This window comes from Schistocerca gregaria, chromosome 11 (genome assembly GCF_023897955.1).
Source record: "Schistocerca gregaria isolate iqSchGreg1 chromosome 11, iqSchGreg1.2, whole genome shotgun sequence".
In the NCBI taxonomy this organism is placed as follows: domain Eukaryota; kingdom Metazoa; phylum Arthropoda; class Insecta; order Orthoptera; family Acrididae; genus Schistocerca; species Schistocerca gregaria.
The window spans coordinates 23077914-23090473 of NC_064930.1; the positions used below are offsets into that span (position 1 = coordinate 23077914).

The following is a 12560-nucleotide window of genomic DNA, read 5'->3' on the forward strand; positions in this document are numbered from 1 at the left end:
GGGATACTTTCGCAATGGTTTCCTCATCTTCTACTATGTCTGCTCACAAGCGTAAGTTCAATGAGTCTCAGCCACAGACAGTCCTTCCATCATTGCCACAGTTCCTTGTTGTTTCTCGGTCTGACGAAGGTCACGACTTCTCCACTGTCAACCCTTTCATTATTCAGAAAGGTGTCGACGCAATTGCAGGTCCTGTAAAGTCTTGTTCCAGATTATGAAATGGCAACTTGTTAGAAACAGTCAGTGCCCTCCAGGCACAAAAATTGCTGCGAACGTTACTACGTTACTACTACACGCCTTCCCTGTCTGGGTGGAAGCGCACCGCACTTTAAATTCCTCATGTGGGGTTGTTTATACACGCTCCCTCGACGGATTGTCCAACGAGGAAATTCGACACTACCTGTCTGACCAGGGCATATCGGCTGTTCATAGAGCCATGAAAAGGGTTGACACGAACATCATTCCAACCCGTACTGCCTTCTTGACATTTGACAAAGTTCAACTCCCATCGAAAATCAAAGTGGGCTATGAGATAGTTTTCGTTCGCCCGTACATCCCAAACCCTATGCGTTGCTATCGGTAAAGAGAACAGTAAGCTACAGAGGTAAGCCACAATATTTGGCACATTCAGTCAAACAGTGAGGCACTAAAGTGATAATGAAAGTCTGAAAGAAAGTGTGATGGAGCACAGTCTTGTTGCAAAATAACCTCTTCACTGTCTTGTTAATTTTGACATAAACAATTGCTGCAGTGGGATACACAAAACCAGTCATAGTGTTCTCCCCCACGGAGGTCCACAACTCTTTTATGGATACGTGCGTAGCGAGCAGTGGCTCTCCTTCCTTTCTGGGCTGCATACCTTACTTTTCCGCATCCTTCCCTATCCCCCATCTTGCCCCCCCCCCCCCCTCACTTCTGGCTCTTTCCTTCCCTTTCTCCCCCCCCCCCCTGTTTTGTGCCTATGTCCGGAGACAGACGCTCGAAAATGTGACACGTTCTTCGCTTTATCTGCCCGCTTTATCTGCTTGCACGTCTTCATCCTTCCTTTGTCCTTCTCTTTTGCTTACCTCTTCCCTTTACCCTTTTCTCCGCTGCGGTGTTTGAGACATCTCTTCTTTCCTTTCCCTTTCTCTTTTTTCCTCCTTGGGCGTGTCTGAAGGCCGACTCACGCATTTTCATGCGTAGCCGGTGACAGGGTAATGTGTAATTCCCCTCCTTGGGTAGACAGGTAGGACACGTACGTACCCCCTGGTAACGGCCAGGCCCAGGGAGGGGTGATTATCTGAGCTGATACCTTCCGAAAGTGCCGATTGGCCCCTCAGTCCGTTTCTCGGGAGGTGTGACCTGAGGTGTGAACAATAACCTAAGGCAGGAGTGCCCTCAGAGAGGACCCCCACAAGGAAGGTGCGGGCCATCGGAGGCGCCAGTAATCATGGGGCATACTTCCACAATGGTTTCCTCATCTTCTACTATGTCTGCTCACAAGCGTAAGTTCACTGAGTCTCAGCCACAGACAGTTCTTCCATCGTTGCCACAGTTCCTTGTTGTTTCTCGGTCTGACGAAGGTCACGACTTCTCCACGGTCAACCCTTTCATTATTCAGAAAGTTGTCAACGCAGTTGCTGGTCCTGTAAACTCTTGTTCCCGATTACGGAATGGCACCTTGTTGTTAGAAAGAGTCAGTGCCCTCCAGGCACAAAAATTACTGCGTATTTCACTGCTACACACCTTCCCTGTTCAGGTGGGGTGGTTTATACACTCTCCCTCGACGGATTATCCGACGAGGAAATTCAACACTACCTGTCTGACCAGGGCGTAACGGCGGTTCATAGAGTCAGTGTCAGCGGTTCAATCACACCAGCCAGTCCTGTTCCAATCCGGCCAAATGTGTTACGTGTGGCAAGGATGCCCATGAGGGTGCTTGTCCACCTCCATCCCCTCGTTGCATCAACTGTATGGATGACTACGATGCTTCCTCTAGAGATTGCCCCATTTTTAAAGACGAAAAGCTCATTCAGGAAATCAGAGTGAAGGAAAAGGTGCCGACCTTTGCTGCTCGAAAATTATTCGCCAGTCGAAAGCCCACTGTGCCTCAGACAGGAAACTACAGTACTGTCCTTGCCTCTCCTCGGCCTACAAAGGAGTCGGCCACGCAGACTTGTGATCTCACCTTTAGTGCCACGGTCATCAGTTGGCCAGCGCAAAGATCGCCCGTTCAACCTCCCCACTTTCGCCTGCTCACTCTATGGCTCACCCTTCATCAGGTTCTGCTAAATCTCGAGCCCAAAAGTCAGACACCACGATTTCCAAAAAAGAGCATACTCGTGACAATTTTTTTTACATACCCCAACTTCACAACCATCGGTTCCTCCTTCATCTAAACATCATGTTTCCAAGAAGACTAATAAGAAACCTAGTTCCTCTCCTTCTCCACCAAGGCGTGTCTCATCTACAGCACCACCTGGCAGTAACCGCCCTCGGCCGCATTCTGTGTCGCCGAGGCGCACTGCTGGCGGTCGATCAACTGGCCGATCGCTGTTGGCAGGAGCTGCTCCTGAACAATCTATGGATCAGGATGTTATGCCTTCAGCTGAATGCGGTTCTATGCTGTCGGTCATAAGCTCTGAGCAGTCGTTGAGTTGACAGCAACCTTGGTTACATTCCTCCATTTTCTGTTCACTCTATGTCCATTATCCACTGGAATACCTGCGGCATTCGAGCCAATTGGGATGAATTGTCAGTCCTCTTTCGATCCTACTCGCCGGTCATCTTCTGTCTTCAGGAAATAAAGCTGTGTCCCCACGACTGCTTTGTTCTCCCCCATTTTCAGTCCGTCCGATTTGATCTCCCCTCTGTTGAAGGCACTCCAGCAATCTTTCGGCTCGCTGTCTGCGATCCCTCAACACCCTGAATGGTACCTCCTGGGGAGCGGACCGAGTGGTCCTTCTCTCCGCCTCTATCGCGCCTTAGTGCGCTCGAAATTGGATTATGGAAGCATAGTTTTCTCCTCTGCTGGGGCGTCTATTCTTCGGCGTCTATCCACCACCGTGGATTACGTTCAGTGTCTGGATCTTTTTACACCAGCCCTGTGGAAAGCCATCACCCAGCACAAACAGCCAGTGTTCTCAGTACCTTAATACATCGAGCGCATGTAATATCGGATGATGAAAACCTCCACACAGAATTAGAACACTTGGAGAAGGTTTTTAAAGAGAATGGCTACACTTCGCACCAAATAAGAAAGGCCCTGCGCAACTGTCATAACAAGAAGCAGCGCACTGAGAACGACTTTAAATCAACTGTGTTTCTGCCATACGCTGGGAATGTCTAGTCGAAAATAGGCCGATCACTGAAGAAGAATAAAATCAAGGTTATCTTCCATCCACCAGCAAAGAACTGGGCCCTGGTTGGATCCGTTAAAGACGATTTACAACTGAAGAAAGCAGGCGTCTACAAAATTCACTTGTGAATGTGGCTCTGCATATATTGGCCAGAGGACAAGAACTGTCCATGAACGATGTACAGAACATGAAAGTTACAGCGGTCTGCGGCAACCGTCAAAATTGGCAGTAGCAGAGCACTGTATTTCATTGGGACATTCAATGGAATACAATGGAACAAAAATTTTAGCTCCGCTTTCCGGATTTTGGGATTCTGTAATCAAGGAATCAGTGGAAATACGTCTTGCCGATAATCTTATAAATCATAACAACGGCTTTCAGCTGGATAAAAATTGGAATCCTGTAATTAAAATCATACAATCACATCGGAATCAACAGCGTCATTCGATACTCAATGACTAGATGATCTTTTATTTTCACCACCGAGGGCAGCACGTACAACTCGGTTATGCCACGCATGTCAACACCTGACGCATGCGCTGTAGGATGCCCGTACATTCCGCATGCGCGAGATTTGCCATAAATACCGCGACTGCACCTGGGCTCTTCACTAGTTGTGTACTCACCTGATGATGGCCGGACATCTCTGAGCTGAAATATAGTGGCAGAATGTCGACGGGATCCAGCTGCATACCCGGAAATTGTTAGAAGAACAAATACGCCGGGAAAATTTCAGATGTCACACCCCTTCACTTGTTTATCGTCAGGCATTTGCTGCTCTATGTGCACAAATGAAGGAAGACACATTTATTTACACTGATGGTTTGAAAACATCGTTAGGTGTAGGGAGTGCCTATATTGTTGGCGACACCCCAGATCGATTTCGGCTCCCCGACCAGAGTTCGGTTGATGCTGCGGAGCTTTACGCTGTTGTCCAGGCTGTCCAATACATCTGTCACCATCACGGATACAGTATGTTATCTGTTCAGATTCTCTCGGCTCTCTCCTTAAGTCTCCAAGCTCTCTACCCTGTCCACCCTCTGGTCCACCGGATTCAGGACTCTCCCACTTGCTCCACTTGGGGGGCGTCTCTGTGGCGTTCCCCTGGATCCCAGGACACGTTGGTATCTGTGGAAATGAGGCGGCCGATATAGTGGCCAAGGCTGCAGTCTCTCTTCTTCGGCCAGCTATTCGTACGATTCCCTTCGCCGATTTACGGAGTGTTTTATGTTGTCGTGTTACTCTTTTATGGCACGCATATTGGTCGACACTTCCCAATAATAAATTGCAGGACGTGAAAGCTCTTCCCTGTGCTTGGACCTCTTCCTCCCGAATGCGTCGCCGGGAGGAGGTAATTTTAACTAGACTCCCGATAGGACACTGTCTTTTTAGCCATCGACAATTTTTAAGTGGTGATCCTCCCCCACTCTGTCCCCACTGCTCTCAGCTGTGGATGGTAAGACACCTTTTACTTGAGTGCCCCTATTTTACTCCGTTACGCGTCCGTCTACAGCTGTCGCCTGATATATCTTCCATTTTAGCAGATGACATGCGCTCAGCCGATCGTGTTCTCGATTTTATTAGTGCCAGTGAGATGACGTCAGTCATTTGAAGCTCTTTTTGGGAACAACCAACCCCCCTTCTATAGTGGTTTTTTAAGCTTTCCTTCTATTTTTAGTTTCTCCAATTTTTTGAGTGTCGTTCCCATTTCTGCCTTTTCCTAAGTCACAGACTGGGCGCTAATGACCGTAGCAGTTTTGGGCCCTAAAAGATGGTAGAGTTTTGTCAGGACTGGCTCTCCCAAAGCTCTCAGTGGTTCTAATGGAATGTTATCTACTCCCGGGGCTTTGTTTCGACTCAAGTCTTTCAGTGCTTTGTCAAACTCTTCATGCTGTATCATATCTCCCATTTCATCTTCATCTACATCCTCTTCCATTTCCATAATATTGTCCCCAAATACATCGCCCTTGTATAGACCCTCTATATATTCCTTCCACCTTTCTGCTTTCCATTCTTTGCTTAGAACTGGGTTTCCATCTGAGCTCTTGATATTCATGCAAGTGGTTCTGTTTTCTCCAAAGGTCCCTTTAATTTTCCTGTACGCAGTACTATCTTAACCCTAGTGAGATAAGCCTCTACATCCTTACATTTGTCCTCTAGCCATACCTGCTTAGCCATTTTGCACTTCCTGTCGATCTCATTTTTGAGACGTTTGTATTCCTTTTTGCCTGCTTCATTTACTGCATTTTTATATTTTCTCCTTTCATCAGTTAAATGCAATATTTCTTCTGTTACCCAAGGATTTCTACTAGCCCTCATCTTTTTACCTACTTGATCCTCTGCTGCCTTCACTGCTTCATCCCTCAAAGCTACCTACCCTTCTTCTAGTGTATTTCTTTCCCCATTCCTGTCAATTGTTCCCTTACGCTCTCCCTGAAACTCTGTAAAAACTCTGGTTTAGTCAGTTTATCCAGGTCCTGTCTCCTTAAATTCCCACCTTTTTGCATTTTCTTCAGTTTTAATCTACAGTTCATAACCAATAGATTGTGATCAGAGTCCACATCTGCCCCTGGAAATGTCTTACAATTTAAAACCTGGTTCCTAAATCTGTGTGTCACCATTATAATATCTATGTGAAACCTGTCAGTATCTCCCGGCTTCAACCTTCTTTCATGAAAGATGTACATGAATTAAGGAATTCTGATATATAGCAGTAAAGTAACCAGTGACGGGCGCAATAAGGACATCAAAAGCTGACTAGCAATTGCAAAACTGGCATTCCTGGCCAAGAGATGTCTATCACATATCGGCCTTAATTTAAGGAAGAAATTTCTGATAATGTACATCTGGAGTACATGGAATACATTGTATGGCAGTGAAACATGGGCTATGGGTAAACCGGAACAGAAGAGCATGGAAGCATTTGAGATGTAGTGCTACAGATGAATGTGGAAAATTAGGTGGACTGATAAGGTAAGGAATGAGGAGGTTCTGTGCATAATCAGAGAGGAAAGGCACATGTGGAAAACACTGATAAGGAGGAGGGAAAGTTTGGAAGGACATCTGTTAAGGCATCAGGGAGTGACTTCCATGGTACTAGAGGGAGCTGTAGAACACAAAAACTGTAGAGGAAGACAGATATTGGAATATATCCAGCAAATAATTGAAGATGTCGGTTGCAAGTGCTACTCTGAGATGGAGAGGTTGGCACAGGAGAGGAATTTGTGGTGGGCCACATCAAACCAGTCAGAAGACTGATGACAACAACAAAAAATCCAGGAGTATAAACTTCGCACTTAAAAGCAAGAATTCTGGTGTGCAGGCATTTCCAAAACAGATCAGTTTCGTCTGCACTGTAAATTGTCTTCCTCTACAAATTCCTGATCCTCTTGCCAGGACTAGTCAGGTGGCGCAACATTTGAACTAATCCACTCTCCTTGTCCATTGAGGCCATGAATCCTGTTATGTTATATGAAACTGATTAGCCATCCAGATGAGACATTTAAGTTCTCTGTCAAAGCCTAGCACACTGTGAAAAAATTTAACTTTTTCGACATTTATTGTGCCCAAGAGCAAATATACCTTTTCCTCATTTTTGGTGAAACCATTGCAAAACAGCAGCATCTAATTTATCAAATGTAGGTCTCGTCGTACATTTTCTTGCAGATGGTCAACAACTAGAATCACATTTCCTACAAAATCTTACATTTTTTGCTTATTCTTTTTAATGACCCATACAGTTTGCATTCCAGTACCATAGTCAGTTGTGACAATTTCCCCCTTCTCACGTCTTTCAATTAATTCTAATTTTTGTTTTAATGTCAACACATTTATTTAGCTTATCAGTCATCTCTTTGGTTTGCTTTGTTGACATACACCGACTAACATAACAAAACTGAGTGTTTTCAATTTACATGGAACAGCCTGGCTAATAGCAATAGGAACAGTACTCTGTTGTCACACACCAGTTGGTTAAAGTAAACTATCGAAAAGGCACTTATTGTCACGTGGGAGGATTTTTGTTGCTGTTTGCTGGATAAAAATATTGCAACATTTTTGCAGGGATAAGCTGCACATGAATAATTGAAAATCTCTATATGTCTTTTCTCAGATGTTCCAGAGGAGCAAAAAGATTACTTCCTAGATATAACAGTGGATTCTTGTCCAAATTTTCATAGCCAAATGAAGAGTGAGAAATGGAGAAATAGAGTATCTAATTGACAAGTGTGTGGTCTAGCTAGCCAAAAAAGTATTTAATTGCTTGAAAGTAATCTGGATAATTAAGAAAAAATTAGTGATTTGAGGAAAAGTCAAAAGGTTTCACTGACAGGTGCTGCTAGCTATGTGATTGAAGTGTCAAAAAATATGAAAGCACAGCATAAATTCTCTTGATCTGTATACTCTCAGGAGTAGTAGTAGTAGTAGTAGTAGTAGTGATAATAATAATAACATACCAAACAATATTTAAATATATTATATTTCATGCTTTTAGAACAAAACTTCAAAATAAAAATAAAAATTTGAAAAACAGTCAAAGGTTTTGTGAAATGATTTGTCTTAAAGCAAGAAATAGAATAGGCTACAGAAACATTTGATGCACCTTTGTACGATGCTCAAAATTGTGTATAGCAAATGAGAATCCTAGAATTTTAATGAGTACTAGAGGATATTCACCTGGTGTATTTTCACTCATTGGTGTTCTTATATCAAAAATTTATTAGCATCATGACTTCTGTACATTATTTTGAGCATTATTCTAAGTCATGTCTAATATTTCTCTAGTCTATTTTACTTAGTATGTTTGCCAAATAATTTCAGGAAGCATTTGAACATTTTTACCAACTTTTTTTACTTCCATTACTAATTAACCTTGAATTTAAGTACCTTCAATTTTCCATGCAAGTTTCTGCCTCATCTTTTCTCTTCTTCCTTAAAGCCTCTAACTTGATCGTTACCAATAATTCAATGTTACTCCAACTCTTTCCTTTCACTGTCCTACCAACCTTTATTTCAATCCTGGCGCGTTTGTGATGATTTTTAACTACTAATCCATCACATTTTGTGTAACTGTCAACACAGTCACAGTTCCCTGTTTGCTGCTTTTGTTTTTGACATAAAGTATAATTATTGTAGGCACAGCAGTTTCCCAAATTGTGAACATACGAGTTCTGTGTTGCTACTGTTGGAGAGCTGCACAATTGATGTACTCCTCCGAACAGTTGCACATCTCAGGTACTCCTTTACCAAGGACTATAAATTTAGAACTGATATTTTGTTACAGGGAGCGATACTTCAGTAGTTGAGTGGAAGAGCGAGGCAGCTAACAATGAAGTATTTCTCAACTGGAGCACCCTAGAAATTGGAGCAGTTACATATTCTGCAAAGGGAAATTGCGGGAGTTGATTTATTAACAGTTTCTGGTGCTGGTAATAGCTTTGTGTCTGCTACCTGTGTGCATTTCCTAACGTGCTCCGCAATAAAATGCCTTGTAACCCCTTAGCTAAAAAAATCTCTCTCTCTCTCACACACACACACACACACACACACACACACACACACACACACACACACACACAGCTGTGGAAATGACCATCAAACTTGATAACTGATTCTGATTAATTAAAACCCAATGACATTTTGTGTCTGGGCATTTACATCGAGTTGACAGTGGATTTGTGTCAATGTTCTAATGTGCATGCTCCTATTCCATTCTTTACAGTCAGTCTTCAACATTTGCTGACCATGCAACAATGTATGTCAGGATTTTTAAAGAGGAATGTAGGCGGGATGCAACATTTAACCTACATGCATACAGATGGGATTATGTAGGCCATTAAGCGAATTTTGAAATAAGTTTTGAGGCCGGTGGTTTTAACATTTTGAGTGCCAGTATCGTCACCTTAGCGTTCGATACAAAACTTGCTGTGCATGCATGATACTTGGTTTAATATACTACCAGTGGTCATTTTTCGTTCTCAAAATTAAAACACACTATCCTGAAGCCTTGTAAGAACATTACTGTTTCCAACTATTGTTGTGACAGAGGTAGAAAACGCTGTAACAGGACATTTGGAATCTTAATTTTATAATATTTATACTATCACTGGTGTTGGGAAAGAGTAAAGATTATCTTCTGTCTCGATCTCTCTAATTTTCTTTGATCCCAACTGTAACCATCCAGTGACTATAAAATTTGAATAAATGCTTCTGAGTTTCTTGCTGCATCAGATTTATCAGGCTCGAGCTTTTGACGACTTAGTTGTCGCCATCAGGAGATATTTTCCGCAGGTACTTCAGTTGGCCAATTTGTCACGGAGATACATCACAGAACTCCCCTTTGCTAAAAGATATTATATCAAAGTCTGTGACGAAGAGCAATGGTAATTTCATTAGATAGTGGATGACTCATTTACCCCTGTGTTATATCCGTTATATAATTTGGCCAACTTAAGTACCTAATGGCCTACTGAAATATTTCCTGTCAGTGACAATGGAGAAAGTCACCAAAAGCTTGAGACTTATAATTCTGACACAAGTACTCTGTAAAACACTAATTCAAGAATTTTACTATGAAAAACTACATTTGGCTATAAAACGTCTGCATGCAGTGTGATAGCCATTGCAAATTAATGGCAGCGGGGAATATGTCCCACTATTAAAAAAAGAGAAGATGATTATTGGTCAGTTGCAACAAGAGGTTTTGGAGACAGTATGATTAGAACTTTCCTGACCAAGATTTGTGCTGTAGTCCATGTATTTTGCTTCTTGACAGTTTAGTTTTCTTATTGCTCTCCCAAAAATACTTGTGGCATAGCGGAAAATACTGGCACTGCTGGTGCTAGTGAAAATCACATTTTACTGAAGTAGTTTGTCTTTTTATAGCTTTTCAAATGCACAGCATATGGTGGGGGCTAGTACAGAAATTGCTTGGAAAAGTTTAAAGTATTAGTTTTCTTCGCATGTACATTTATTTCACATTTCGATTCATTTGTTAATTTTCCTATATTTGAAACATTGATGGTTCCTCTTATTCCCTACAATGCAATGAATTTTAGATTTACCGAGTTGAAACACATCAGAGAAGCATCTGGGTTCTCTATCATATCTGTATGATTACTTGACGAGTCTCTTGGAAACCAACATACACTAAAGCCTCACTTTTTGGAAATTTCTTCGAGTGAAGTGAGTAAAATAGATATTTAACCTATGAATATTGTGTTGTTACTTAATGCAGAAATGAAGCCCTGTTTGTTAAAATTTGTTGGGAAACTCATTTGTAATTCTAGAAGCATTAAATTTATTTGCAACCCCCTTTCCTGTTTCCCACACCCTCATGCTTTTCATTTAATTTGATGACAAGGTTCTGAGCAGGCATAAAGTTTACAGTTTGTCTGTGTGTGCCTTTCTCACACTTAAATTGGTTCAATTTAACAGCAGCATGCTTCCTTGTATATTAAGTGCTGTATAAAAATGGAAGATATTGGTATTTTAATAAAAGCTACTAGCAGAAGCTAGATAAAGTTTTCATATAGTCATCGCTCTCTATTTTGTATAACATTCTTTGCTCAAAATCAAATTTCAGTAGACTAATATTGGACTACTAGCTAAATGTGAAGTGGTTGTGTTACCATCAGGAAGACACTACATAACATTTTGTAATTGCTATATTTTAGTACTTACTCATATACATGCTCTAAGCATTGTTTAATTTACCATCTCTTACATATATTCTATGTTTGCAACATTGTCCTTATTAAAAAACTGTTGGAAAAGACAGTTTGTCCATTTTCCGTTTCTGTAGTATTTTATCACGTGCATTTTGCAAAATTTACCCTTGGTAATTCTGTTTGTAAATGATCTTAGTTTTAACAGTAGCAGTTGTTGCTGTAGAAGCTTCTCTTGAATTACTGTGATTTAATTCATATACTGGAGCAATAACTAATTGAACTTGTGAGACTGTGATATGTTTATATGTACTTTTGTGAAGCTCAGAATATGTGTGATAAAATTTGAAAATTGAAGAGGGCTTTTGCTCCTATTTTTTGCCTGATGTACAATTAAAGACAAATACATTTAAATTAGTTTCTGTAAATCCTGTTCTTCTTTCCCCTTTTTTTCAAACTGTTGGAGCACAAAAAGACTGCAACATCAGGAAAGGTGTCATAGACTATGTACATGGAATGCAAAAATGGTTAAACCCGTACACATGAACTCAAAAATAGCTTCAGTGAAAAGGATTACATCACCTGAGAGTTTTCGGAAATCAAAGATGTGATTTCGATCCATTGTGGATGTCCGTGAGAAGGAAAGCCCTCGCTAACTGGAATAGTGACCAACTTCGGAGTGTGTCGGTTCGATTGCACTTATCATTTTTTCCTTACACTTTGTTGATAAAATGTTAGCTGAATGCTGTTTTTATAACAAAATACATTTCAATGTGATAAAGGAGAAAAAGTGATCAGTTTATATGCATAACACTGATGGCACATGTTTGATAGTTGGAACAGATTGTAAAATGCAAGTCTGCACTGAAAATTATACAAGTATTGTAAAAATTCGTAGGCATGAACACATATTACTTTTGTTCCGTGTTTGTAGGGAAACTTAATTTTACTTTAAAGAGCAAGATGTCAGTTTCGCAGCAGTTTTCATTAATTGTGAGCAGTGCAACTTGAACTGAATGCACTCAGCCACTGGCCCAGTCAAAAAGTGTTATGTTGCTATAGTATATCTACAATGGATCAAAATTTTTGCAAGGGGTCTCGCTGGATTTTTCACGCCGGATACGGATGGAAAATCCAAGTGACTTAGCAGCAGCATTGCATATAGCTACATATTTGCAGGAAGTGGATAGTGCCACTAGAAGTCGCAATGACAAGAAAATTTTTTGTCTTTCAGAGAGTGTTACCGTTGTGGGAAGCAAGATCATTTTAAGGGACAATGTCCGGAACCACAGTGTTTTAATTGTCAGTAAACAGAGCATAAGGCACGACAGTGTAAAGCCATGCAACAGGTTAATGATACAGCAGGTGAAAAACTGTTAAGCAAAAAATGAAGTGTTCCTGCCGTCGGGAGGCACTCCCAGTAAAAAGAGGTACTCAGAGAGTGCACAAAGAAGTGGATTGTAGTTTGATGGTTTGGATAAAAGATAAGTGGCGAAGAGTTTTGGTGGATACTGGAGTGCATGTATCAGTTTTCAGTGTGGACCTCGTGGGCAAG

At 41.5% G+C, this 12560-nt stretch overlaps 1 protein-coding gene across 5 annotated transcripts in view; it reads left to right on the forward strand.

The window, feature by feature from the left end:
- Positions 1 to 11433, forward strand: part of LOC126295433 (protein brambleberry-like) — a 200612-nt gene extending 189179 nt beyond the window's left edge. For all 5 annotated transcript variants that reach the window (XM_049987919.1, XM_049987920.1, XM_049987921.1 and 2 more), the window contains one exon: positions 8623 to 11433. The gene's annotated coding sequence lies outside the window, so the exon portion shown is untranslated. The remainder of the gene's footprint in view (positions 1 to 8622) is intronic.
- The last annotated feature ends 1127 nt before the right edge of the window (positions 11434 to 12560 follow it).